A 21,952-nucleotide genomic window follows, 5' to 3' on the forward strand; every position below is an offset into this window, starting at 1 on the left:
AATCAGTGCACCCTTAATTGCCAGAGTGCAGACCCAAATGCCAAAACTATGAAGTCTAGAATGTGGAGCGCCATATGATTGGCACATGGTGGTCTTCTCTTCCTGCACAACTTTTAAACCTGATAACTGGGATGCTGCAAAGAGCTGAAGGAAAGTCCATCTACTGATGACTAACACATCTGATTGGTAGAATCTTCTTACCAATTTAATAAAATAGGAGGGTTGTTTACAGTGATGCAAGTTACAATGGCGTGAAGGCGGAGTTCACTCCAATGTGAAGAGCGCTTGGTTGATTTGAGGGTGCAGGTAACGATTGGCATAGATGGATAGTTGACCAAAAATAAGAGGAGAAACATTTGTTAAAATTAAGTAGGTATCAAAATATATATTTTGTTTTGAGACGCATGCTGCAGCAATGGACCAATTACTTGTTTGTTTATTTATTTATATAGCGCTCCAGACCCAGGAGTAAAAGGGCGCTTCAAGGACAGGTTACAGAAGTACAATATATATAAGTTTTGCAGTTATACAATTACAGAGGTCATATACAATATACAATATATACAAACAATGGTAGTTAGAGCAAGCGGTTAAACATTTGTATGGTATGTACAATATATACAATTGGTACTGTGCTTAGTCTATCTTGGGATTGGTTTTATCCAGTAGCCAACTAATGACTAATTTCCTGAACAGTTGGAAGGATTTGGTCGATTTGATGTTCAGCGGCAGGGTGTTCCAAATTTGAGGGCAAGAACCGTGAAACTCGAGCCACTGCCTCTTTTAGTGGTCTCCAGCCTTTTGCCTCACTAGATGTTTTGGACTTTAACTCCCATTAACCCTATTGGGCATTGTCAACTGTGATCATAAGAGTCATAGTTAAAAAGATCTGTAAGCCTCAGGTTTCCAACACCTTCCCTCGAGCAGGAGTCCGCAGCCTTTGACTATCCATATGTTTTTGACTACAAATCCCATCAGCCACAGCCAACATAGTCTATTGTATGCGATCATGGAAGTCCAAACCATCTGGACATCAACAGCTTGCAGACCCCCCTCTTAGAAGGAGGGATGGAGTGGACCTGAAAAAGTGTCTTGGCAAGGGAAGGCTAAAACATAACCTCCAAAGATGCACTGCACCTAGAAATTAATTTCTGTAGCCTACCTCCTGGTGGCATTAGATGTTGCTTTCGGAGAGTGAGGGTTTAAAGTACTCCCCGTTTATCTTTCTTAACCTTTTTGAGAACAAAGACATGTTAATTGCCAAGTCAAGCCATTTACTGGTTCATTCATATTGGAACCCAGGCACCAGTGACCAAAAAAGGTTGATTTGGTCCCAGGCATTAGAATATCTTCTTTGTAGGCATACTAAGGTTAATAGGTCGTCCTTCCCTATCAAAAGGGGACATGTATCTCCCCCCACCTTTAAAATGATGACCAATTATTAAATATGTTCTTGTGAGATAAGGATGAAACAAAGTAGCTTCATTATGGCTGGATTAATTTTTAATCGAAGTGGCAGTTTTTGCATATGGATATTGGGGTGCAGCTGCATCCCCTCCCATTATCGCAAGCCATCACAAATTCAGTACAAAGCACAGATCTCCAGGTCAAGCACTTTCTGTGTGACAGCGATCCGTTCCCATTATGTACATGCCACCACAGATTCACTATCATGAGCAGAGCTCCAGGGCTAACACATTCTGCATGACAGCGATCCACTCCCATTATGCACGGACCATCACAGGTTCACTATCCTGTGCAGAGCTCAAAAGAACTCTGCATGACAGAAAATGTAATTCACATAATGCCCACAGGGATAGAGGGCGTGAGGGCCCTGATGTGGGTTGCTGTCTCACATGGAAGCATGTTGGACTTCTGTTGCTGCATGTACTATGTGACACTGGGGACTACTGGGCCATAGCAAGCCATCTTATCCATCCTATCCACCATTTTGTGCTCCCTATAACCTAGTGCATTCAGCCCACTGGCCATGTTATGCTTCTTGCTACTCACTGCACTTAGATTATCTGCCAACTATGCTTCCTATAGCATATTGCATTTAGACCAAGTGCCAGTCTCTGTTTATTGTAGTATACTGCATTCGGCCTACTTGCCTCCCCGGGCCCTCCATAACGTTTTGTACACAGCCCATCTGACACTATATAGCACACCACATTTAACCCATCCCTCGCTCTGACCCTCAGGCATCAAATTGATTACTTGGACCCTCTATGCCATATCATACCTGAAATAGCCATGCTAGGTCAGATACTTTTCATCATCTTCCCATTATGCCTTGTTCAAGATGATACACCAGGCAGAAGTAATCATTTCCTTATCTCAGATTCGGTCTCGCAGGATTGGCCTGCACCAGACATTACCCAATCCCCTGCCCGACTCCATTCCTCCCACCCACCTTACCATTTCCACCCTGCTCAAACCATACTTTTAGTCTCAGCACCCTCAACACAATACTGGGGGAGAGCCTTCTCCATCAGCTCCTACAGCTGACCTCCCGACCATCCATAAACACACAGTAGGCCTCAAAACCCACCCCATCAAAGGGAACGATAGAATGCCTCGCCTAAGACCACACACCAAAGTACTCCGCCATAGCATTACACTCACTTTTGCGACTATCAAACTGCCCAAACCCAAGGATCACTGGAAAAATAAAAAAGCATAATCCTCCTATTTCTAAGAACACCAAAAGAATTCCCAATGCTCCCTCCTTTCATATGGCTAAGCCTGCTCCCATAGTGGAACCCACGCCTCCCATCAGCTTCAAAAGCGCCCTCATCAACGCCCGATCCTTAGGAGCTCCCAAACTCACTATAGGCCTAATTGCTCCACTTAGTTGGACGGACCATTTCTGCATAGAATTCCCTCTGAGTGATGACACCTGCCCTCCTAAGGCCAAAGTAATGGATACCTTTTGAAGGTAGAAACCCCTGCAAGCTCACTGTAGAGAACTTTGACCCTACCCTGAACAAAACACTTGAAACTCATTCAGTCGTCAGCAGTGATCCTATTACCATTGTCAAGTACTACCACAAATGCCTCTTCCTTACTATTGACGAAGTAGCTCCCATCACAACCAAAATGTGACGTGCCAACAAAAAAACGAATTTCTGATTTAATGAAGAACTTGCTTCTCTAAGAAGGACCAAACGCTCTCTTGAACACTCCCACAGTAAACACCCCACTCCTGACTCAGCCAAAGCCTTTAAGGACGCTAATAAAATCTACAAAACAGCCATAATTTCCACAAAGCTAACTCCTACAACACTCGCATTAGCAATGCAACATCAGTTTCGAAAGAACTCTTCTCTATCCTTAGAGAATTAGAAAATCCCCTACCAACTGCAATGTCCACCAATTCCAGTAAAGAATGGTGTACCATCATACAAGATGTGCTTGCCTCCAAAATTGCTCTGCTCCAGAATAAAATAACCACCAAAAGACTGTTATTAGCAGATAAAAATACCTCAAACCCCAACCCCTCCCCACCCTTAACAATAACCCCCACTCCCTATTCCATTTTACCCCTGTCGCCAAAGAACTAGTGTTTGATACTATCTCTAAGTTAAAAGCCTCTATTTGCAAAGGAGATACCATCCCAGCCAAATTAGTCAATGCATGTGCCTCTACCTTGACCTCTTCTATCACCAACTCTTCCTTCAACCCCAATACAGTACCAGTCAGAATCAAAGAAGCTTGGGTTACCCCTCTTCTAAAAAACAAAAACTCTGGACCCCACTATACTAACAAATTATCGTCCTATAACCACGGTCCCACTCCTACTTAAAATCATCGACAAAATAGCTTATAATCAAATCCAAACACACCTGGAACAGCACCAGCTCCTCGGTACAATCAGGCTTTAGGCCTAATCATAGCACGGAAACAGCACTCCTAGACCCTCAGATTCAGGGAAACTCTGCATACTCCTGCTGTTAGACCTCTCCGCAGCATTTCACCTCGTAGACCATGATAAACTGTGCACCTCACTTGCTATGGACTTCAATTTTTCTAGTGATGCCACTGCACGGGTGAAATCCTTCCTAGCAGATCGCACTTCCAGAGTATCCATAGGAAAAGAAGCTGCCGACCTCATCCCAGTTCCCATCGGAGTGCCCCAAGGATCATGCTTCTCCCCTACAGTGCACAATGCCTACACTAAACTCCTCTTCTCAGCATTAGATGACATGTGTGTCATCTACACTAATTTTGCGGATGACGCCCAGATCCACATACCACTCACAGGTAACTATGACCAGGATACTGTGACCATCAATAAAATATGCCATCATCCAAAATTGGATGGCACTAAATAGTCTCTGTCTCAACAATGAGAAGACAGAAGTTCTCATCGTAGGATCCCCAGCTAAAAAAGCAGCCCTCCACTCAGACTACTCTTCCATCAAAATCGACGGTACCCTCATTCCAGTGCTGAAGCAAGTGAAAACGTTAGGGGTCTACCTTGACGCCAGTCTCACTATAACTAAACATATCAACACGCTCGCTTCTTCCACGGCGTACACCTCCAAACCTATTGCTTTTAGCCGGCAATTTCTGACCCCAACCAACTGCCTCACCTTGGCCCAGGGCCCTTGTATTATCCAAGTTGGATTATTGTAACATGTTACTACTAGGTACCTCCAGCACCAACCCCATCAAACTGCAACTATTGCAAAATAAAGTTTTAAGGGCAGCATTAGGGATAAAAAAAAAATCTGATCACATTAATAAGACCAGGAAGGATGCCCACTCGCTACCTATCAAAGCTAGAATTATTTTTAAAACACTCTGCATCGCGCACAAATGTCTTGCCAAAAAAGCCCCAACATACCTCAGCAACACTCTACAGTTAAAACAATCCACCAGATCACTGAGATCCAATGAAAACCTTCTACTTGTATCTCCTCGTTACAAAACCACTAGAGCGAGGGGCAGCAGTTTCCTTGTTCTAGCTCCCAAACACTGGAATACCCTCCCCATCAATATAAAAAAAGAAATCTTCTTTCCCTGGTTATAAGAAACTGCTAACATGGTTATGTAACCAATATTAGCATAGTGAGCTGTGCCTCCCCTCAAGTGCAAACTCCCCAGTGGAAATTGTAAATTGTTTATATCTGTGATGTACTATTTGTCTGCTGTTAATAATTTCTGTACTCTGTACCATTGTATGACCAATGCTTAAGTTGTTCTGTAACCACACCATGATACCCTAGGGTCTGGGCGTGTAACAAATAAATAAAATAAATAAATAAAATAAATCTAGGCTTTCTTTGGGCCGCATGGAGGATGAACTCGGGGGAAATTTGTCAATTATTGACAACTTCTCTCCCTTCTGCATGTGCACAGAGTACATAGAAGAGCGTGCATCTGGAAGTGTAACTGAGCTCAGGATGTGGCAACAAAAGGGGAAGTGTAAAAAAGGAATGGTGTATGTGTTCTTGGGCACGGGAGAATGTGTGTATGTGTTCATGTGTTTGTGTGTGCATGTGTTGATTTCTGTGTGCATTCAGGAAGCCGGTCAGGCAAAGGCAATGCAGACGTGTTTAACATTGGCAATCATGGCATGTATTGGGAACTAGCTGTGAGTCAATGTGCTATAAAGCAAAAGCGACATTTATTGGGGATTTGTTGCATGACACATGCTTTGCAGGAGGCTACTGAATGGAAACATTTTAACAGTCTAAATAATGGTATATATTGTGCACAGTTGGAATTAAACCATTTTTAAAGTGAAACGTGACCTAAAATGTGCATCACCCACATTGAAACATTTTTGTAGCTGTGCTATTGTCATACTTGGGTACTGGCTGCATGACAACATGTTTTACAGGGCAATGCTGGCACAGATTGGCAAGAGCAACCATGAAAATGATATTACAGTGGCAATATGGCAGATATTGATCACAGCTAGCATAAACATGTATTTATACACTAGCATCATGCTAATGTGTATTGAGCACAGCTAGAATAACATGTTAACAGTGCCATGCTGCCATATTTTAGACAGACCCTGTGGTAATAATGGCATGTCTTCAACACAGCTAGAATGAAATGTGATTTTACAGTGCAATGCTGGCAAATTTATGGCAAGGCCAGCATTAACATACTGTCCAGTTGACGTTCTCAAATATATTCAGTAGAGCTAGCATTAAATGCATTAAATGTGTTAGCATTAAATGTGTTCTTTACAGTGGCATGCTGGCATACATTTGTCCAGCATGACAAAGTTTTACAGTGGCAATAGTGACAAATGTTAGACTGGCCTCATGGTGTTTCTTTGGCTATAATCAGCATCAACATGTGTTGCAAAATGCTCTTGCACACTGTTTGTGACATGACAATTATTGGATATTTTCATGTGTTCCATTATGGAACTAACCGTGCATTGAAAAACTCTATCCATTTTTTCTGAAAGCCATGCTGTTAAACTGTTAAAAGCTGCCCTTTATTATAAAGAAATTTTGCTTTGATAAATATCCATGGCATGGTGTTAGAGTGCAGTGCTAGCATACATTGGATAAAGCCATCATGACAATATATTGGTGGCAATGCTGACATATGTTCAGCACAAATAACATAAAATGTGTCTTTTACAGTGCAATCCAATCATATGCTGAGCACGGGCAGTATGAAAATATTGTCAAATTGGCAATATTAGCAAATATTCAGAACAGCCCGCATGGTATGTGTTTTTACAGTGGCAATACTGGCATATATTGGGCACAGCCAGAATGAAAATGTTATATTGGGAATACTGGAATATAAGGGACATATTGAGTATGAAAATGTGCCTTTGCAGTGAGACGATGGGATACATTCGTCAGAGGCAACATGAACATGTTGCCAATACTATCACAAATTGGGCACTGGCAGCACAGAAATGTTTTTTCAAGGCAATTCAATCAAATATTGTTGAAACAGGCATCAAGGATTTTTGTTGTACACCGCTAGGATGAACATGTGTTGCAAAATGCTCCTGCATGCTATTGGTGACATGGCATGTATTTGACTTTTTCATTTGTTCCACTAAAGAAGCAACTGTCAATTGAATGGGACTTTTTACCTATTGTTTCTGAAGTTCATTCTGTAAAATGTAGCATTTCAACCCATTATTAAATAGAAATTCCACTTGAAAATAAATCACTAGCCACCACTGAATAACTGTTTCTTTAGATGTCATTTTGCTGTGACTTTCCTTTTAGCAGCAACAGCAGTTTTGACATTTTCAGGTTAAGATAAGAAAAATCAACCTTCAACAGTCAAAGGTCCTGCATGTCCATTGCACAGAATAGGAGAAGTGTGATGGGAGGAGGGGTGGTTTGACCTAAAGACATGTACTTTAGCGTATGCCTGTTATCAGGTTATTGCAAAAGCAAACATGTTATGCTAGAGCGGACATAATTTAATTTTTTCTAAAAAGAGACTGAGTAGAAGCAGGACTATTTTATCCGTTGTAGCCTTGCCATCACTCTAAAAATAGTTATCTTAAATGTCTTGATGTGGCTGTTAATAGTACAAATGGTACTCCTACTTATATTTGTAGCATCATTATGTAAATGGGTGGTAGGTTCTGTCCATTGGTAGACGGGGCTACCACTAGCCATATGTAGGGGCTGTTTCCCAAACCCCGGTCATGACAGGCCTTTGCATATGATACCGCCTCCAGGCTTCACTGGCTCCACACACCAAATTGGTTTTACAGAGCGAGCAGATGCCTGGAAAACACTGCCCAGAACTAGACCACAGTCTTGCTGGTGTACATGTAGGCAGCTTTTGCTACAGGAATTCGTGAGTCTTGCTGAGACCTTTATCTTGTTATGCCAAGTGGAAATGTTTTTAAAACTTTTTTTATTTAATTGTTTTTTTTAATAATGCGCTGAATACCTGAGTTCGGTTTGTAATCGCAGATCCGAGATTCAAACCACTGTTGCTCTGCGTGGTCTTGCTTCCAAGGCCAACCCATTGACCCTGTGCTATCCTTCTTTGGCATGGCAGGTGAGAAAACAGGTGACCTGAACTTCTATCCGGCAGGGGTTGAGCGAGTACATGTTGTACTCTCACTCTGCCCATAATTAGCTGCCTATCGGGAACAAGTACTGACTGCTTTGGTGGGAGATAATTGTTCTGTAAAGAGCATCCCTATGCATTATGAACTATAGTGTCATAATCATAGGAGGCACTTTGCACTGATTATATACTAAAGAGGGGAGGGATACTTACTTCCTACCCTTAATATTATTTAGAATGCTTTAGTGTCGCTGTCTGATTATTTCTTGGTATGACCAATGTTGAAATGATCATGTTTGTATTAGCCTGTCTTTGTTTGTGCGTGTTGCAGATCATAATAGTTAAACAGATATCCATGCAGAATACACAGATCAACAAATTAGATCACACCATTATATAAAAGACAATGATGCAGGATTGGGAATCAAGCATATACTAAAATGGCCTTCCTGATCACTATGCGCATTTTGTTATGCAAGTGCAATTCGTTGTGTTGATGAACAGAAAACACAAGTTATTTGTTTAAAACATACAAAGCTTTTGTCAGCATAGGCACTAGATGTAGTAACAGCATACAGTATATAGCCTATTAGGAGGTCCCCGTCTGACAGCAATGCTGGCCTCCCTCTGGTTCTCTGTCTAATCTCCCTTGAAAGGTCCCGGGTATAGCCACTTGCACACTGTCAGGTGTCTTGACCCACATTTGAATTATTATGCTACAACATTTGGTGCTGTGGGCTTAGGAAATCCAAGATGGCCGAAAAGCCCACATTTGCGCCGGAATCCAGGAAAACCGCACAGTTTTGCGCACACCAAAATGGTCGCCTAACCTGCCACCCACCAGTGCGAGCGTGATGGGCCAGAAGCGCCATGAGTGAAACGTGGTGCCAAAGGAAAAACAGCAGTGCCTGTTAGCTCAAAAAGTGCTTTGAAATCACCTTTGTTTCTCTGAAATACAAGCTCAAAATGCCTATTTCAAACATCGCAAGATATTTAAAAATCTTACTGAACAACAGCATACGTCTGGTAGAATGAAGTATTCTGTGCATACACAATCTGGAAAGATGAAGAGCCTAAAATAATGTTCATAACAAAACTGGCTGGGCTGTGGATGTCAGCAGCTCAAGTGAAATGGGATTTAAATCCACTAAAATCGAAATGTTTAAAATAAATGAGTGACCTACTTTTGAGTGTCACATAGGTTGCAAATGCTGCTTAAATGTCATAGTTTTGAACTTAGAATCAGCGTTCTAGCTGCATGTGTTAAAATTGTAAGTTTGATTTGAATGAAGAAAAATTGGAACCAAAAGTGACATTTGGCTAAAGCCTGTCTTAAGGGGACTGAATTCTGCCCGGCAACTACCCCCGACAGGAGTTGAAAATTGCCCAGCAACTGCATTCCCAGGCCTGGCCTCCCTTCTGCTGCACCACCAAAAGGAGATCACACCTCTCTGATTGAATTAGAGGAGGGGCACCTGGGACTGCAAGGGAAACAGAACAATGAACTTTCCTTGGCTCAGGCAAATGTTAGATTAGGGGGGTCGTAAATGGCTTCCTCTTGGAAGAAACTGGGAGGAGCAGTGCATCTGTGAGCCAGCAGAGCTGGAGACGGGGACAGACAGAAATTCCCCCCATGTGCTTTGGAACCTAAACCACACCCATCTGGGCCAGAGCATAATTTTAAATAGATGGATAATTCAAAGTACATAACTGTCAAATTGATATCAATAATATAATTATTCCTGTGATATTTCTGCGCACATTTTAAGAGGTGTTAGGACTCTGTGGTATGTTCTGGGGAGTAGTAGCGGAAAATAGGGTGTTTCTCCGAATGTCTGTATGTTAAAAATCTGACGCTTCATCATTTGATGCCCATATTCCTTGCGCACATTTGTGTAAATTCTGGAAAAGTTTAGAGGTTGTGTTCTGGATGAAAAGGGCAGAATTCTGTCCGAAGTGGACACGCATCTTACAAAGACAGGGATCGGATGGTTTGGTGCTACAGAAAATATGTTAACTGGACATATAATATTAGAAAAATTGTACATAGATAAATATGCATTTGGATCAAAAATAGATTTGTGTGCAAAGTGACAAAGGGAGGATCCTCCGACCCATTAACATACCTTATCACGATGACACTCCATTTCCTTCCCCAATCAAGGGAGAGAGGAGAACATGGCCAATGATAAGTTGTGAGGGGCAGGCTTAGGTATGCCCACGCACACACCCATTTTCAAAAGACATAAAAAGACCACTGAAATCCAGGTAGGGACATTCACTTTCCACTTCAAACTGATTTCATGCGAAGCATTTTGCCGGACCAGACAATATTCAGAAGACTCCAGAACCAAAACTTAGAATCCAGACTTCAGAACTTGCAGCAGAGAGGCCTAGTCCAAAAGCTGAATCCTTCTCAGCAGGCCTCAGAATCCAGCCACCTAACTAAAACTATTCAACAGCCGGGTCAGCTGTTTGATTCTGGCTAGAACCCTGTGCCAGAACCTAGAAAGCAGATCTGTATCCAGACCACCGTGCAGTGCCGATAGAAGACCAGACCCAGAGATCCAGACCAGCAGGGCAGAGAGAACCACAGCTAAACCTGTTGACCAGATCTGTGACAAGGCCCATTCCTTACAAAATTAGGAGTGAGTATCCAGCCAGAACTGTGCATAGTTATCTATGAGTTTAAAATAAGCTTATCCCATCCAATTCAACCTGCCTAGAACTGCATTAAAAATCGCGTGTTCATTCTGTGACTGTAAAGCTGTAAAAGTGTCATTTGCCATTCTGAATCATTATTTCATTTCTGAAAATCTACCTCCACAAAATCGTCCGTATCTTTTGAACAGCGTGTGCTTGGAACGAGATTTCATTTCAGAGCTAAGATCCTCAGCTTTCCAACAAGCCCTAAACTGACTTTCTACTCCTTATAGTTTTTCCGTAATCGCGCTCGACGCACTCGGAAAAAGTGCAGCGAATTGAAAACTAGCTCAAACTTCTTCACCTGTCAAAAATAGTTGTCTTTTGCTTTGCATTGTTGAAATCTGTTTTGAACCTGATAATCCCTCATGAATCACTGATAGTGTTGACCTGAACCAATCTTAAGTAGCTATCACCTACCCTGAATCTCCTATAGGGAATTAAAATCATTTTTAGCATATTTTCACTTCTTTGCAAATCACATTTAAAGTATTTTTTCCTGTGTTTTAAAATCATCCCTGTGCTCTAAGCTTGCTAGGGGGGAACTGAATTGGTATTGCATTTGATTGTATTCCTGAAAACTGTGTGCTCCTCTTCCATCTCTTTATATTGCATAGGGGGGGGGGGGAGGGAATTGCCACCAGGGGAAAAGTGATTATATTCTCTCTTGTTGAAACCATATCAGTTTATTTTTGTGCTGCATTATCTCCATCATTGTTTTCCCTTGAAACCATAAAAGAATTCTCAGCTACCTTATCCTTTCTATACCAACTCCTAAGTAACTAAAAAAGTGTGCTAGTGTAATATTATCCATTGTTTATCACTGTCATATTCATAGGTGAGCTATCAAATATTAATTTATTATAAAAGTGTGATATATATTGTTTAATTTTCAAATAAATCTTTTAATTTGCAAAACAAACCTACTTCTTGGCTCAGTGAGGTCAGGGGGATTCAAAGAGAGGGGCGTTATACAAAGGTTTATCATCCCGATCTATGAACTTGTCATAAAAATATATAATTAAGGGCTTCCCTTGGGCATCCCAGACTCGGCATTGACTTAGTTGGAGTGCTGAATTGAAGTCGCTTAACAACACTACTTGACAGGCTCGGGGTTATAGCACCAAGCTTGCATACTGTAAACTCCCCTAAATATTGTGCCCAACTCACTTAGGAGCATAGAGAGCTGAGTTCACTTCTTGACACTCTCAGAGATATAGTGCCTTGCTCACTTCCTGTCAATTCAGAACAATTTGGTGCCTGGCTCACTTCCAAGGATATAGCAGCCGGCTCACTTCTTGAAGATTTCTGGGTTATAGTGCACGGCTCACTATGCCTTCAGGTATACAGCACCTCGCTCACACTTGCAGCTAGTCCAGTTTCTCCTTACCCGCGTGGATGTCTCTCCATGGCCATGGCACTGGTTTGAAGCTACTCTTTGGAATACCATGTCCCCTTAGGATCCTGTTGATGAGTAGATCTCCTAAGGATCTGCAAACTATTAACATTTCTGCTCCAGTTTCTCTCCTTCTGCCTCCTTTGGCCTCTGAACTCTTGCAGGTGGATCTGCCGGTATAACCTTCCAAAGTCAACCATTTGTGCCAAGTGGTTTTGCCTTGTGTGGTTTCCTCTTTCCTTCTTTCTGGAGGCCTGCTCTCTCTCTTCTCACTCCTCGCAACTGACGCACATGGACCTGTTTGACTGAGGCTTTTAGAGTGATCGATCGGTGTGCTTCTATTTCAATAACCAGGCTTTTAATTGGTTAACTATGTTAATCCGGTGATTGTCCACCCATACACTTTGTGTGGTCACTGCCAAGGCTCCAAAGGGCCTGGCGGCCATTTCTCATTCAGGCGGGAATCCCACCACTGCTGTGTGGTTCTGCATCCAATGACTGCATGCCTCTGGCTGCTTCTGCAGCGCCATTACTCCCAGCAAGATGCTTCTTAGTATTTCATATGATGCCAAATTGTGAGTATGCTAGCATATGGAAGTGCTGGGAAAAAGAGTATCGAATGGAGATGGAGCTCAGGTGGTTGTGGAAACATGAATCTGTGAATGCCTGGCAGGTGTCGCCATGTTTCTATTTTCTGCATGCTGGTAGAGGGGCTGCCATCATAAGCAAGTGTGTAACCAGACTAGGGGATGGAACACTTGTTGCGGGTCAGTACATGCAGTGTCCCTAATCAGTTTATTGATGCTAGCTGGACCTGGGAGCAGGGCTCTGTAGATCACAGTCCTGCCCTCCAGATAGTTAATGGCACTAGCCCCGGTGCCCCAGTATCCCTGGTCGCCAGGGTTCTCCTCAGCTATTGAGATGGGGTCAGGACACTGATCTTGTTGCATAATACAGTGAACTTTTTCCACTGATGAGGCGGCAAACAATAGTTTTGTTCCTATATAGAAACTCAGGGACATTTGTCAGGACAAAAGACACTTGTCTTTAGTCCTGACCAGGGTCCTTGCTATATTATCCCACATTCATCAGGTGGGAATCTTTCAGCCTGGTGGACATTTGGAATACAAGCCAAAAATGACTGCAAGTGGGAAAACGGGCCTCTCAGCCATTTTTCCACTGTAAACCGGTGAGTGGGACTTCTTTTCTTATTCCCACTCCACCTGGGTTTCTTGTCCTTCTTGTACATTGCGGTCTTGCTTTTTGGTCAATCACAAGTGTCCTTGTATGAACTATGCCAATCTGGAATATTCACTACATCAGAAGGCCTTCCAATGCGTTGCTTAAATTGCAGATAAGTGACTGTACCCTGGCAGTGGTGCGAGTCATCACATCACGGTTCACAGTCAGTCCTGTGGATGTGACTCCTTGCTGGGCAGTGGTGTGCCCAGACTATCTTGACTGGGGTGGCCCAAGTGGGGCACTGACTTATGCAGTGGTGGCACAATGTTCGAGCGGGCCCGCGCGCACACACGTCCGAATACCATTAATGTACTATTTGTCACCACTACCCATATCTACTTTAAGTGCTAACATTAGTGTCTTACATTCCTGTATTTATAGTTTTAATAATCATAGTTTAGGATAATGGGGTGGCCAATCAGATTTCAGGGGTAGCACGTGCCCCAGGTCACTCACTGAACACGCCTATGTTGCTAGCCACTCAGCCTTTTCAGCTACACTGGTAGAAACAGGACCAGTACAATGGAGGGGAGAAGAGGCGGTGAGCTACCAACATTGCCTGCCTTCGAGGTTGCCAGCCGGGCGCAGGGGGTCTGCATTTCGAAAATGAAAGGTTCGAGTTCAGAGTTTTCAAAAACAAATCCCACACAGCAATGTATTCCATCTAAACAGCTAAGGCGGCTTGTTCATTTCTGGAAGTATTTAAACGGGCACTGTTAAATACTATGGCAATCTATGCGGTAATGAAGACGCCAAATTCACAGCTGGTATTCCCAGATGTTCCCAGATGTTCTGCAAGCGATCAGATGGCACGATGCATGCGATTCCTAACTGCTGTTCCGCTAGTCATGAGCTAAGGAAGAGGGTCAAATATCAATACATTTACCGGCTAATGAAATGTGTGAGAAACCAATGTAACGTAACGCTATGATTAGAGCTGACACAATGTTCAAGTCTGTCCTTTCAAATGTACCACACGTTTATCGCCGTCTGCATAGAGCTCTCTAATACGCTTTACAGAAAAGATAAATGAGCGTCGAGTCTAGCATGTTGGCCATAAGCAAGGCGTGGGAAGGCAAAGAGGAAATCAGGCGAGACACACGATTAAAAAGAGAGGTAGGACACAGAGGGCAGGGGTGTGCAGCAGCAGGGCAGTGTGTACCTGTTCACGACAGCTAGGCACGGTTTCCAATTCTTAGTTCCCTTTGCGCTTAGTCGGAGGCCCGTTTATTGAGACAACTAGAACCTGCGTAACCTGTGTCATTTTGTATTAATTCAGTCTATCAATAGATGTTTCACTGGGCTGATGTTATAACAAGCTGCTTGGCCAACATGGATCAAGTTCAGAAAAAGGCTACAATGACACTTGGGTTAGTGCCACCTGACTTGCTAGAGAAAATGCACCATGTCTGCCAAGCATAACATGACTACAGAGAGGTGGCGACTGAGGGGGTTCCCGGTCTGGGTGAATGAACGGAGGATAGCACAGGAGCAACGCGCGGGTCTTGGAAGCAAGACCACACAGAGCAACAGAGGTTCGAATCCCGGATCCGTGCTTGGAAACCGTAGGGTACTGTATTAGGCGCGTTTATAATAAACCAATTAAAAATAAATAAAAATTAGAAGAGGCGGACAAGCTTTTGCACTACGGGCAGTGCTGCAAAAGTCCGTCCACCAAAGTTAGTTGTGGACTCAAAATCTTTCCAGTTCCTAGACATACACTTCAGGCTTTAAGCAATCACAGCCTTCAATAGTTTATGCTTCTGATCTCCCACCATAAATCATTGCAAAAGCATTGTAAAGATGACTGACACGTTTAATGTGTCTGTAATGTTGTATACCTCTGTAACCCGCTCCGTCACCTCTCGAAGCTAGGTCTGCGCTCAATAAACACCATGATATCATAATAATAATAATACTGCTGTGCCGACACCAAGGCCTGGAAAGTGGTGTCAGTGGAAGTACAGAATGTTCTCTTGAATTGTATGACCAACACAAGGCGTCACTTTTAATGTGCCACTTGGGCAGTATGACCTGCCTGCAATAGATTCTATATCCTAAAAAGCAGAGAAGATGTGTGATGTTTGCAGAGATTGGTGTGTTCTATGAGGCATGCAGTAACTTCTGCCAAAAGCTATCTACCTAAACGCCTCTTCTGGGAACCCTCTAACTTCCTAACTCCACATTCTGGCCGAGAGCTCGGCGCAGATTGCATGACACCATGACACCACCTTGTTTGGAAAAAAGTCTCTCCTTTTCCCTCTCTGTTACCCATCCAGCAATCTCAGGAGAGCTTCCGAGACACAACCTCTCAAATGCAGGTAATGGTGGGATCCATGCTCCGGTGGGTAAAACCGTTCCCTCGTGTCGGCAGAGGTCCCAGTTAGCATTGTCGCAGAGTAGTGGATTGTGTTCTGTTCATGTGTGCCAGAGCAGGGAAAGTTGAAGGCCGTCTTGAATGAGCGTGTAATCTAACTCAGATGCCCAGTGCATCTCTAATTACGAGAGAAAGGGCTTACTTCTCTCTGTGGCATGGGACGATGCCACAGAGAGCAAAAGGTTCAGCCCTGGCACTCCCCAAGACATGTCATTCTAGACTTAACTGGCCTCTAAAGTCACCCACCCTTGAGGGTAAATGCCCTATGATATTCTCAGAGGCTTAGGGAAATGAATGTCCCCTCATGTTTACCTCCTATTTAAATTCTTAAGTGTTTTAATTGATGTATTACTACATTATCAGGAGAGCCCGACATTGCCCACGCCAGCTTTTCCAAAAATGCAATTTGTCAGCGTAATGGAGGCATTACTATAGGCTAAAGGGCTATCCACGTGTTAACCCTTGCGCTCCCCAGGAGTCTGGATTGCTATATGTAAATAAAAGGGTTTCCCGAGGACTTGGGTGACAAGGGAAGAGCACAGAACGTACTCCCCCAAACCCCCACGCCCCACATTAGGACATATACATATATATATATATATGTCCTATATATATGTCCTATATATATATATATATATATATATATATATATATATATATATATATATATATATATATATATATATATATATATGCCTTAAGGGCAAAACAAAGTGTGTGCTTGTGAGTTTGTCTCCCTCCCCTAGGGACGCTGAAAGGGTTAATAGAGTGCAAACTTCCTAACTGCAAGAGTGTTGAGTCGGGGGAATAACTTTAGTTCCTCCTTTCAATCTTCTGGATAGCCGGTCTGATAGCATGCGCCCCCTTTGACATCTGTGCAGAGCCTGCTGACGCAGGTTCGAATCTCGGCAGGGCAAGACTCAGCCTTTCATCCTTCAGAGGTTGATAAATGAGCACCACACACCATGGGTAATAATAAGCAGCGCTCACATGCCTGAGGGTTCGTAGCGCTATATAAATGCGAAATTATTATTATTATTATTATTAATAATGATTTTAGCATTCAGAATAATTGTCACGCAGATTGTTGGAGGACGCGGAATTCCGGGGTATTTAGGCTCCTTGGGATTCCAGGCCAAGTCTGTGTTCATAAAGTTGGCTGAGACATGCAGCACATGGTGAGGTGCATGGCCACCAATGTATTCTCCTTCTTGTTAGGGTGACTCCAGAAATCCGAAGCCGGCGATTTCCATCTATTAAGATCATGTATTCTTGTTGATCTTGTACCGAGTGACAGCCGAATACGCTGCATTGTGCTTCATGAAGTTGGAAACGGGCGACTCGCAGGAGTAAAGGCACAGCAGGAGATGGTCTGTGTACAAAGGAACCTTAGTCTTTATTTGGAATCCTACCCCCCTTCTGCATCTGGACCACCCCGATTTGGCTGATGCCGGGCTCCAGACCAAGAACAAACAGGCAAGGGGAGAGTGGGCACCCATGTCTGCTGCCTCGGCTCAGAGGGAAATGGGATAAACGTCTGCTATTAGCAAAGGGAGATGATCTGGGGCTGATCAGAATGAAGACCATGGATGCAAAGATGGGCCCAATTCTGTGCCACTATAAGATTTTCGTGAAGAAGCCCAAACCTCATTAGTTTGAGTCCTTCTTAATATCAAAGACCATCACCGCCCATTTTTTCTCCGAACATGTAACCATACCCTAGGGCATAATAGCCTGTTATGAAAATGCATCACCCTTCACTATCCATGTCTGGTCTCTGTTCCCTGAATTAGTTTGGATTTTATGCAGACGGGCGTCAAGAATTGTGGCAGACACCTTATGAAGCCTATTGCACAGTCATTTTCAACATGGATGCTGATTCCTCCCAGCTTTGGAATAACTGTTATTGTAGCCCCTAGGAATGTAACCTGCGCTTTCTTTGCATTGAGAAAACTCTTATAAAGTTCTGACCGTTTGGTTGCAAGAGAACATTTGAGATCGATAGCTAGGGTGTTGGGACTGGGTGCCATTACTTCTTTCATAGCGCTTATTCATGATTTGGCCTGAGGGGAAGTTGGGTGGGGGTTTGAGGTCAGATAAATCTCCTTTTTCTGTAATCCAGCATTGTGTTTTTGTTAAGTGCCTTCCGTCGTAGGATATGAGTATATAGATCCCTGTAATCCTGTCCATTGTTGGTGTGATGAGCTTCAACTCTGCCACTGCCACCTGGAGCACTCGCCCATGCATCCCACCATGTCACCCAGCTCAGGCATTCCACATATACAGCCTGTCTCTGCTCGAGGTAAGTGCCATGGTGGATCTGGAAGCCTCTCTGGGGCAGGAAACCTTCTTCGGATTAGGGTGGCACAGCAGTACCAGTGAAGGTGTGAGGACTTATTGGAGTAAAACCATCCCTCAAAGGGCAGCCAGTCGTTTGGCAAAGGAGACGCATAGCCCTAACCAATAGTGCACACATGATAAACACACACTTTCTTGCTCCTTCAACAGTCAAGCTGGAAGTTGAAATTAGCAGCCACATCAATAATGACCCCATTATGGACACCCAACCAATTCCTCCAGAAGAAAAAAGGGAATGGCAGGACTACTAGGGCAGCAGTGCATCAAGAATTAACGTAGGTTTGGTAAGGTACCTCCTGCCCATGAAAGCAAGCACAAAGTACCTTAGTCTCTTGCCAACTGAGGAACTACCACGATTGCTACTGCCAGAAGGCTCTCAAGGACCTGTGAGGCAAACAGGACTTGCTAGTGAAACCTCTGCTGGCATCCGTGCTCTTGCCATGCTGCTTTGTGTTTTCTGTGTTTAAAGAGGTTGGCCCCGGTTTCCCCGAAGTGCACCCCGGGGACTGCTTAGCTATACGGGAGTTATACCAGGGTTAGACCTGAGTCTGGCATTTCCTGGTATCAAAACCTATTCGTTCCCTTCAAACTCCAGTCACACTGTCCCTCTTCAATTAGTGCTTTTGACTGTACCTTTTTGCATTGTGTTTGTCTTTGGGGTGTGCCCCCTGTTTTGTTTCTGTCCCTTGAGTGTCCAGCACACATGGAGGCTTTCTGTGAGTTCATTTATCATCCCCAAGAGTGTCTTGACTACTGCCCAAGTAAGAGTCTCACAGCTGGTCCTTTAAACAGGGGTTGATGGTTTACCTTTGATAATCAAATTATCTAGGCCCCAACTGGGCATATGATGGTCGTATCTGGCAAATGCCAACCCAATACCGCAAGATATGCCTGCTGGCGTTGTTCTTGCTTGTTTTTAAACGGCCTCCAGTGCCTGGAAGAGATACAAATCAAGTGGCTGAAGGCACACTTGCTTAAGGCATCTGTATTATAACAGTAGCCATTTACAGCAGCAATTAAGCCAGTAGCTCTCTGCAGGCTGCTTAGAAATTACCCAGGCAGGATAATGGTTTGTTAATTATTGCTAGAATGAGCTCAAAGAGATCCCAGGAGGATGTGTTTTGGTTAGGGAGGGGCGGGTAGTGGGTGGGAATGGCCATAGGGAATTAATTTGGCCGTGGGCCATCAAGGCGTGGCTAAATAACCAAAAGCCCACAAGCTGCGTTTCCCTCCTCACATGCCATCTCCCGCTTAGCTGTTACCCAACGCATTTGTTTCAGCCACCCAATAGCAGAAACTAAGAAGGACCGTTGATTGAAATGTTGGCAGACTCAATTGATTTTCACAAGAATTAATGCATGCAGGGAAATCAAATTGATATGGGAAAGGTCGTGTTCTCATATTGGCGCAGGCACGCTGATATTTGATGTTGAGTTGAAATATGACATGGGCTACACCCATGGCCACCTCTGATGACTCCCACCTCTATTTCCTCTTGTCTCGAATACTCAAAATCCTCAAATAATTGGGGTCTTCATAGACGGGCGTCTTGTTTTTTATGTAAAAAATGCCTGGGCGATGGTGTTCGATTGGGACGTAATGTAAATGAAAGGCGTAAAAGCCTTGCGTAATGTTTTCATGCCTTCTGTTAATGTCACGCCCCATTTTCCTCAATTTGTATGGCAATCCAATAAATTACAATCCACCATCGCCTTCATTCCCACCACACAAAAGCTACAGCATTTATGTTGCATGGATTTGTCTGCTGGTGCAAACGCGGTGCATTCCTATGGAGTGTGGCTGCATTTTCCACCAGCAAAAACCTTGAGGATGCGATTGGAACCCATTGTGAATGCTGCTGCCACATGACAGGCGACATTTACTTCATTGGCATGAGGGAGTGCAAACTATCAGCGTACAAGCGTGTACACCGCCAGGACAATTTGGCAGTGGTTACCTTTGCACCTAGCAGGTCCCGGCCGCGAATGTACGAGGACTTGGAAAATCAGCCCCATATTGAGGAGTTTAGGGTGAAATGTAGCGAGGGAGTCAGCTGCATTACCTCCATCCACACCTTCCAGGATCCTATACCTTTGGAGATAGTTTTTTCAGCTTTTATTTTCAACATGGTCACAGTGTCGTCTAATGTCTGCCGCTTCTTTCTCTAGCTGTTCAACCCGCTGTGCAATGTCCTGCAGATCACTGACTTTGTGGTCATCCACATGCAGTCGCCGGTCAGTTGCAAAGACCTTCCTCTGCAACCTACTTCACTGCCTCTCCTGCTGCAGCTCTGTCTCCTTCTCCTTGCAGGCTCAGGTCCACCATACCATCACATGGCACAGGTGTCCTCAAAACAATTGGCAGCGAGGGATTGGAAGGGGGTTGTTGTATTAATTTCTTCAAAGAATGGAGGTGTGATGATTCTGAAACCGGTCCACAAACTCGTGTTTCTTTTGTGGAGCTTCATCTGAACTAATCCCTATGGCACACCTTGTGGGTTTCCTATAATGATCTGTTGAGCCTTGCCACTAAATAGGATTCACCTTGTCTTGTATTAGCAATAAATGGATAGAACAAATCCTTGGTTTTGTTACAAGGCACTCACTATCACAATGTACCTGTGCAATATAGTTTGCCTATATTACTAAACACTCTTATTTATATGTTTGTTTGATGAGCCTCATATCTCTCCCCTACAGCTCGTACAAATTGCTTTATTGCCAATTGTATATTGGGCTAGTGAGTACAGGTGAGCAAGGAACCTGCACTGAACCGATTTACTTTGTTACGCAGGTGCCAAGAGGATAGCTCAGAGGCAGCATGCTTGTCTGAGAAGCAAGACAACATTGAGCAGCTTAGAGGCTGTAATCCGACATGAATCATGGTATGAAAGTACAATGGGCCTCATTCTGAGTTGGGAGGTCCGGTAAAAACATTCCGTTATCTGTGGACTGCGGGTTTGCCGGTGGGGCCCCTGGGTTACCTCCAGCTAAATGCTGGAGGTAAGCCAGGCACCCTACCACCCAAAAAAGCCCTTGTAACAACCACCGGCATTGCCGGAAAAACCCCTCATGGAGTCCTATAGGACTCAATGAATGGGGATTTACACCGTACCGCCGGCACTCGTAACCCGGAGGCAAAGGATACCGTCATACTCGGAATGAGGCCCCATGTTATTTTTTTTACATAGCCATGTAGGAGAGGTAGTTGGAGAGGAAGAAAGAGGTTGTATAAATCTGTAGCTGGGGTACAGATATATTAGCTGCAAATCCAGTATTGAGTATCAGCGAGGATGAGTACATGTTGTTCATAAACTGTAGAACGGAGGCAGATGGTCTCCACACAAGACTGCTCTCCTCTTGCTATTCAGCACTATAATAAAAGATGGTGTTATTTCCCAACATTATGGAGCTCGATTTATCTCCGCAAATGTTAATGTAGGGGGATCGGCTTTGCCACTGAAAGAGTGCTGCACTCCTCTCTCTTTGCAGTGTTCCTTTGCCACCGCCTCAGTCTCTTTTCCTGGGACCTGGGTGCAGTGATTCTCCAAAATATCAGATAGACTCCAGAGTGTTTAAAAATGGGTGTAGTTGTGACGCCTCTGGAGTATCATTAACATGTTGGTGGCATCATTCTTTTAATTTAAAATGTCCTACAAATCAAATCGCTACTTGGTGTTTTGTGCTATTCAAACTTGAAAAATAAAGTTGAGAAGAATTCTATGGGCCTCGTTACGACCCTGGCGCTAATGGGTTAACGGCGCCGTAAAAGGCTGTGGCGCCGTTAACCCATTAGCGCCTGATTACGAGGTCCCTTTGCGGGACCCGACCTTAACGGCTGGTCTACAC

General features: G+C 43.8%; 1 protein-coding gene across 9 annotated transcripts in view; it reads left to right on the forward strand.

Annotated features, from left to right (window-relative positions):
* SHANK2 (SH3 and multiple ankyrin repeat domains 2) overlaps window positions 1-21,952 on the forward strand; it is a 4,166,579-nt gene that overhangs the window by 3,418,154 nt on the left and 726,473 nt on the right. The gene's annotated exons all lie outside the window — the stretch shown is intronic.

Source organism: Ambystoma mexicanum, chromosome 11, assembly GCF_040938575.1.
Source record: "Ambystoma mexicanum isolate Mex_15411 chromosome 11, UKY_AmexF1_1, whole genome shotgun sequence".
NCBI lineage: Eukaryota > Metazoa > Chordata > Amphibia > Caudata > Ambystomatidae > Ambystoma > Ambystoma mexicanum.